Source organism: Equus asinus, chromosome 18 (genome assembly GCF_041296235.1).
Source record: "Equus asinus isolate D_3611 breed Donkey chromosome 18, EquAss-T2T_v2, whole genome shotgun sequence".
NCBI classification, from domain to species: domain Eukaryota; kingdom Metazoa; phylum Chordata; class Mammalia; order Perissodactyla; family Equidae; genus Equus; species Equus asinus.
Window position 1 is genome coordinate 41,561,814 of NC_091807.1, and position 7,901 is coordinate 41,569,714.

Genomic DNA, 7,901 nt, shown 5'->3' on the forward strand with positions numbered 1-7,901 from the left:
GCCTCACAGACATGCAGCAGCAGCCCAGGGCCGCCGCACTCACCCCAGCTCCCTCTGCTCCGAACCTTTAGAACCTGATCTTCTTGGTAGCGTGTCCTGGACCCATAGAGACCCCCTCCCTCAGTCCGCATGCTGAACCATGAGGGGTGGGCCCCCCCAGTGGGGGATCAGATAAGCTGCTCCCCAGCACCTTACACTCCCCCTGCCTGTGGGAGGGGCTTCCCTCTCAGCCCCCCTCCGCTGGGGCAGGCACCACTGGGACCCCAGGAGGGACACCCACCGTGGCCCAGAACAAGGCCGCCCCGTCCCACCCCCAGGGCCAATGGGAGCGTCTGCAGGGAATGAAAGCTGCACAAGCCTTCTTTGGAGTGATCTAAACCGCAGACCCCTGGAGGGAACAGCGGTGCTAGCCCCCCACACTCCCCTGGATTTGGATGGGAGGGTGGAGGCCAAGCAGGCCCCAGGCTGTTCCTGAGAACCCAGATGTTCTCCGGAGCACACATCCGCCCACGCTCGCGCCTCTCATCCTGGGATGAGACACTGATGGGGAAAATTGAAACCAAAGGTGGGAATCTAGGCTCAAGTGGGTGGGTCCATCAGGACCAATGTCTGGTCCCCCTTGGCCTCACGGCGGGGAGGGGAGCTCACTTGGCCTGAGGTCACACAGCTGGTAGGTGACAGAGCTGGGACCTAACCCCAACTGACCGCCCCTGCTTTCTGGGGGCACCGGGCCTCGGGGTCACAGGGGATGCCAGCAGCTTCTCTGAGTCGTGGTGCAGTCAGGCCCAGGCACGGAGGGTCTGAGTGGTCCCCTGCAGTGCTGGGCCCAGGAAAGCTCAGGGAAGGAAGCGAGGGGTGGGGCTTGTTGGGATGGGGCCACAGTGACCGGAACTGAGGTCTCTTTTTGCCTGCCTGGCTGAGCAGGAAGGAGCCTTCCCTGTCCCCGCAGGGCCCAGTGGTGGAGAGGAGCCGTCCAGGGCAGGGCAGGGGCTGCTGGTCTGTGAGGGGCCCCTGCCCACCTTCTCCCTCTTCCCTGCTAGCGGGGCCTTGTGGGAACTGCTGCATGACCCAGGGTGGACAGGCCGTGGACCCTCACCAAGGCAGCTCCGCGGCCGAGCCTCCTTGTCACGCGCCCCAGATGCCCAGGGTGGGGTCAATGCAAGTGATCTCGGGGACCAGGCCCCAGGCCCTCAGGCAGGGCGCCAACATCCCCTTCAGCCCGCTACCCTTGAGGAAGCTGGAGAGAAAGAGAAGACCCTGCAGGGACTCCCCAGCCCCCCACCCCCAAGGCCACAGGAGGCCGGGGCGCTTTCGAAGATCAGAGGTCCCAGACGACCCTGACCCGTCCCTTTTGGAGCCTGGCTGCACCACCTGAGAGGCCAGCCCGGCCGGCCAGTTCCCCCTGCCTGCCGGACCCCCGCCCATTCGCAGCACAGGAAGTGACTCTTGCTCCAGGAATGCTCTGGCATCTCCGCCCCAGGGGACCATGCTGGGTGGGCTCTGGGGTGTGGTGGGAGCTGGGTGGCTGTCGCTGTGGGGAAGGCCCCTCCTCAGGTCCTGGCTGGGCCCCCCCAGCGCCCCCATCAGGTCCCTCAGGTCTGCACCCGTTCAAGGGGGCAGCCAAGCTTCTCCCGCAGGCGCAGACAGCGATGAAGAAATATTGCTGCCAGATGTTCTGCTTTTTCCATAGAACCAGAGGCCAGTGTGAGGTAACTAGAAAGAGATTAACCCATCGGGCCCCACAGCCGAGTCACCCTGTCCAGTCGAGGGGCAGGTCCCCTGCCCAGTGGTCCTGCAGGACTCCAGCGCTGTCCAGGGCCCGCATTCCCCAGCTGCCCTGCCCGGCCCCCATCTGCCTGGCCCGTGGCCTGTCCTGGGCCCCCTGGAGCCCTCGGGGATCCCTCGGCCTGTCCTCCACGGAGTCCTTGCGCCCACTCCTCCCCCAGCCCACTGGGAGCAGAGAAATACCTTCCCCTACCAAGGTGGGTGCCCCCCACAAGACTCAGGGATGCTGCCGAGGATGCTGGGGACTTCTTGAAATAAAGTGTTACGGGGGTCAGGATCTGACGGCCTCCAGTGGGGCAAGAGAATCCCCACCACGGGCCTGCCACTCTGCCCGCCATGGAGCTGAGGGCAGCGGGGTGACCAGAGCAACAACCCTCAGGCCACAGATATGCCCCCTGCGATCAGACGGGCAGCGGCTGCGTCCCACTGCACAGGACACTCAGGGTGACCACTGCTTCAGTGGTGCCCCGACCATGGTGGCCACGTGTGATTGTGACCAGCAGATGCAGCTCCCAGCTCGGGCGGAAGGAGGACGGGAGGCAGCCGCTGCCTCTGGGCAGTGATCGGCCCCGCACCCGCTGGGGAGTAGGGGATGGGGGACTGGCCGGGGCCTCTCGGCGACACCGGCACGCGCCATCCTAACAAGATGGCTGGGACACGGTTCTGGGACAAGAATGAGTCCTCTCCTGGCCCCGGCCCCCCATAACCGGAGGCTGGGGCTCCAGTGACCCCAGATATAGTGCGTGCCCTGCCAGCTCTGCCGGGGCTTCTGCTCTTCCACGGGACGTCCTCTGAGCGGTGCTGCTGTCCACCTGTGACTTCGCTCCTTCTTGTCCCTGCAGCCGCATGGACTGTGGGACTGTCACAAGGCCCCTAATTTACTGAACGGTCCCCTACTGTTGAGCCTCTGGAGTGCCACCACATTTTTTAAATCAGAAAACCATGCACTTTCGTGTGATTTTTGCACGTAGGTCTGTCAGATGTGTCCCTGGCTCCCTCGGCGAGTGTGCTGCCCACCTGCTGGCTGCAGTGCCAGGTACCCCCTTGGATCCTGCATCCACGTCCTGCCCAGCGCATCTGGCGCGCGTGCCGCTGTGGGAGCTGCCTTTCCTGTCTGGACACTCCTCTCTTGGACCTTTGCCTTCTTGCTGCCAACTCGTGCAGGCTCCTTGTCACTTAGGACCTGAGCCATCCCTGGAGGGACTCCGCCTGCAGGACAATGTGGGTCAGAGGCCCCCACGTGCCCAGCGCTGTCCTCCTGGCGGCCAGCCTGGCTGTGACCATCCACCCTGGAGGCCACTGGGCAGGGTCCCTGCCCTACTGACCCCAGCAGTGGATCTGACCGTGTCTCCCATCCAGCTGACTCATTTTGCAAATGTCGGCTAAGGGAGTCTGGGAGCCAGACAGTCGGTTCTAGGTGCTGGGCCCAGACCACCCCCATGGTCGAGCTGGCCAGGAGGAAGGCTCCCCCTGAGACAAGGACAGGAGGGAGAGGCCCATCTGAGCTGGGGGCAGGGACAGGAGCCCAGGATGGAGTGTACCGTGGTGCGGGGCCCGTGTCCTGGTGAGGGCGGGTGACAGGCCCGCCCAGCACCAGCGCCAGCTCCATCGTCTGCACAGTCGTGCGACCATGGAAACCACGTGTGTAGCCCACGGAAAACATTATTTTGCTTGATGAATCATGTTCTAATTTGGGAGGAAAATTCATTGGATGGTTGAGGCATTAAAAAGAAATCAAGGAGTTCTTTGTTCACAGACGTAAGGGGCGTTTGGGTCCTTGGTGTTTATGAATGAAGGCGGCTTCCGTCACCCACACCCTGGAAAGGAGTGGGACACTCTGGAAACACTGCAGTCACTGGAGGGGGGGCTCCTCAGACACTCTCACCCCATCCTCTGGGTCCCCCATCACCGAGACCCCCCATCACACAGTCCTCTGTGCCCCTTGTTACTCTGTCCTCTGGGCCCATGTCATCCTGTCACCTGGTCCCCCATCACTGAGACCCCCCATCACACAGTCCTCTGTGCCCCTTGTTACTCTGTCCTCTGGGCCCATGTCATCCTGTCACCTGGTCCCCCATCACCGAGACCCCCCATCACACAGTCCTCTGTGCCCCTTGTCACTCTGTCCTCTGGGCCCCATGTCATCCTGTCACCTGGTCCCCCATCACTGAGACCCCCCATCACACAGTCCTCTGTGCCCCTTGTCACTCTGTCCTCTGGGCCCCCATGTCATTCTGTCACCTGGTCCCCCATCACCCCAACTGCTGGGCTTGGTGCCTGTCCCCTGCCCACAAGCTCAGCTGTCACCATGCCCTCCCTGAAGTCACGTGGCTTTTTTTGTGGAAACGGGAAGAGAAGCTTCTGGGATGGAAGCCACCCTCCCCAGGACTTCCCTTGAAGGTGGAGGACGGACTCACTGTCCAGAGAACATTCTGGGCTTGGCCAGTGTCAGAGTGGGAAGAGGCACCTGGAGGGGCCCGGAGCATCCAGGGCTGTAGCTGGAGCTACACAGGCCCACATGTAGCAGGCGGTTCAGCCCTCAGGTCCCAGACAGGCAGCCTGTCCCCATCTGGGAGAGACACCCAGACACCAGGGGCCTGGGAGCGCTGTCCCCCAGGTCCTGACACTGCCCCCAGCTGCACATGCTCTCCTTGTCTAGAAAATTCTCTCAAGCGGAGCCCAGTTTTCGAAGCCCGTGAGGACGACTCGGTGTGTCCCTGTTGCCCTGGGTGGGCAGAGAGGTGTCCGGCTCAGGGGTGAGGGCTCAGTCGTGGCCAGCGTCCTGGTCTGTCTCCATGGGTCGCTCATCGGCTGCGTGGCTAGGACTCAGTAACCCGCCTCAGTTTCCCCATCTGGACAAGAGAGGGCAAGCTCTGCCCACCTCCCCCCACATCTGAGGAAGCGACAAACCGGGACAGGTGGGCAGAAGCCCTTTGTGAGCTGAAGAAATGTGTTTGCGATTATAAATGTACAGTTTTTACCCCTGAAATGTCCTTTTCAGACCCCAGGACTGGTACCTGCTCCCGAGGGCAGTGCCATCCAAGTGGCCCACTGGCCGCTGGGCCCTGGGAACTCTTACTCCAGCCTGGAGGCAGGGCTGCCGCTCGGACTCCATCCACGCTGGTTGCTGTAAACCAGAAAGGCCACGTAGCAGGCCGGCCTCGCCAGCAAGGGTTCCACGCCAGGGCCTGCACAGCCAACCGACTGAGCTGTCAGAGGACCAACGAGCAGCGCAGTTGGGGGATACCAGCTCCCACCAGGGCCCGGGGACAGTGGGTACAGAGCCAGGTCCAGGATGGTGGGCCGTGTGTCCCGGATGCTGCCCCGGCCTGGTGCCCGGGGTGCTGCCAGCAGTTCAGCACGTGGGGTGCCGCGTGGGATTCCTGTGCTGGGCTCCTTCATGGTGTGGACATGGTGCTGTGAGGCCACAGGACTTACAGGAAACAGGGGCCGAGCACGTGGGGAGGTGGGGGGGATCCTCTCCTCCTCAGGGCTGGACTTGTGCTGTGGGGGCCTGACAGCGAGGCCTGGCAGGCGGCCCGCTGCCCACACGGTGTGGCCAGTCCCCCAGGCCGCACTGTGCCCAGGCTGGATGGTGCGTCCCTGTCAGAGGGCTTCACTCATGGGGCATCTCCTGCCGGGCAGAGCAGGCGGGTCTGCTCAGAGCCCCTCCCCTCTGCCGAGTCCTCACCTCCCGCCCTGCGACTCCCCGCATGGCCCTCCACAGAGGCCCTCGGTCACCGTGCTGCTGTCCTTCCTGAGTGAACCCTGTGGCTGTGGGACCCTGACCCTGGGCTGAGGGAGGCTGGACACGCCTGCTGGGCCCCTCGAAGAGGGTCCCATGGGCACAGCCCTGGACCCAACTGGCTGGAGGAGCCAGCAGGAGGCAGGTCCACACGTGGCCTCCCTGAGCCCCCGCAGCCGGGCGGATGTTTCCTCAGAACAGAAGGAGGGCGGAGGGGGGTGGGGGGAAAAAGGATTTTTTTTAAGGAGGAAGAAGGCACCGCCCTGGGGCTGGGGTTAGGAGGTCCACATGGTGGAGGGGGCGCTGTTGCTCCACGGAAGGGATGGGGGAGGGAGGAGAGGGGAGAAAGGGGGAGGAGAGGAGGGTGGAAGGGGAGGGGCGAGGCCCTGGCTGCCCCAGAGTCTCCTTTCTCGGCTTCCTCGGGGACAGAGCCAGAGGCGTCTCCGTGGGGACGTCTTTCCTTCCAGTCTCCACCCACTGTCATGGTTTTTAGCCCCAATGACAGAGGCTGGTGGATAACCCCCTTTCCCCCGCATGGACTTTTCGAGGCACAGAGAGTCACGGGGACTAGAGAACAGGGCAGCGGGCAGGAGCTGGTCCGTGGGGCTCCCGGGGTCTCCCATCCCAGAGACCCAGGTCCCAGCATGGCGAGCGCCCATCCTTGCCCACCCGCCTTGAGCATGGCCCAGGGGTGGATGGGGGCTGCCCAGTCTCCAAGGTGCTGTCTGCTCTTGGGCACCCTCGGGGTTACACGCACACACACACACGTGCACACGCTGTAGGCCATCGGAGGAAAGCCCTGCCCTGGGCCCTGGTGCCCTCTGACTTCTGCCCCTTGCCTGCACGCCCCCCAGGACAGGTGACCCATCTTTCCCTGAAACAGCTGCCAGCGTGGGAGCCAAGGCCCCAGAGGTGAGCTGGGGCTTTCTCCCTGTCACTGTCCCCACCCTTCCCACAGGTCCTTGGGACAACCCAGTCCCCAAAGCCCCCTGGACACCCCCAGCTCACCCCCTCCTCCCGCCTCCAGGCCCTAACTCCTCTCACCTGCCTGGCCAGGCCCTGCCGGCATCACCTGGCCACACTGCCAGGCGGCTCTGGAGGGTCCTTTCAAACCTGCAGGAGCCCTGCTGTGCCCCAGAGACCCCTGCGGCCCCTCCCAGCCCCAGACCCTGCAGGACCTCAGGCCTGTCTCAACACCAGCTCCTTCCTTGCTCATGGGGGGCCTTTCTCAGATGTGCCACGCAGGGGCCCCAGGCATTGCCCTACGGCCCCTCCCTTTCTGCAGGCGCAGACCCGGCCTGGCCCCGTGGTGCTGAGGGTGGGTAGCTTGGGGTAAAGATCTGCTCCCCAGGGCTGGTTCTGGGACCTCAGATGAAGGACCCTTGGGCCCAGACACCTCTTATGGAGGGGTCAGCAACCCCTGGCAGCACGGCTGCTGGGGGAACCTGAGAAAGAGGCCACACCTTGCTACCCAGTCTCCCTCTTTCTCCCAAAGTAGAGGCGTGAACATAGAGCCCTGACCCCAGACCTCCCCCGACCCTCTGACCCACGGCCCCTTCGGGCAGCTGTCTGCTCTGGGTTCATCCTGCACCAGAACCGGCTGGCACCCCGCAGGAGCAGGAATGGATTTTCCAGGTGAATACTGACCATCGACTGGCCTTGATTTTGGGGGGTATACAGAGATGTCGAGACTGTGCAGGGGGCAACCCCGCCTCTCTGGGGCCCTGCAGGGCTGCTTGGGGGAGAAGGATCTGGAGCCGGGGGCGTGAAAGACAGCCCTCTCAACCCAGCATAGAGGCAGCCCCAGCCCAGCACACATCTGCCGGGGGTCCAGGATGGTTTCTATTTTCTTTTTTCTATTTTCTGAATTTTTCATATTTTTTATAGCACATCTGTATCACTTTTATCATTAGAAAAGACTTTGGGGGAAGGTGTGTAAACAAGTGTGTAAACAGATGTAAAGATGTTTATAGGAGGGACCGGCCCGGTGGTGCAGCAGTTAAGTTCACACATTCCGCTTCTTAGAGGCCCAGGGTTCGCCGGTTTGGATCCCGGGGGCAGACATGGCACCACTTGTCAAGCCATGCTGTGGTAGGCATCCCATATATAAAGTAGAGGAAGATGGGCATGGATGTTAGCTCAGGGCCAGTCTTTCTCAGCAAAAAGAGGAGGATTGGCAGTAGTTAGCTCACGGCTGATCTTCCTCAAAAAAAAAAAAAAGATGTTTACAGGAGAAAGACAATAAGAGATTCATAGAAGCACCAGCTCTGATCACCTCTGGGGAGTGAAACCGAGTGACGTTTTTCTATTTTTATAAACTTGCTATGATGAGCCTGTACCTTGTTTATACGAGGAAAAATATAAACCTTCA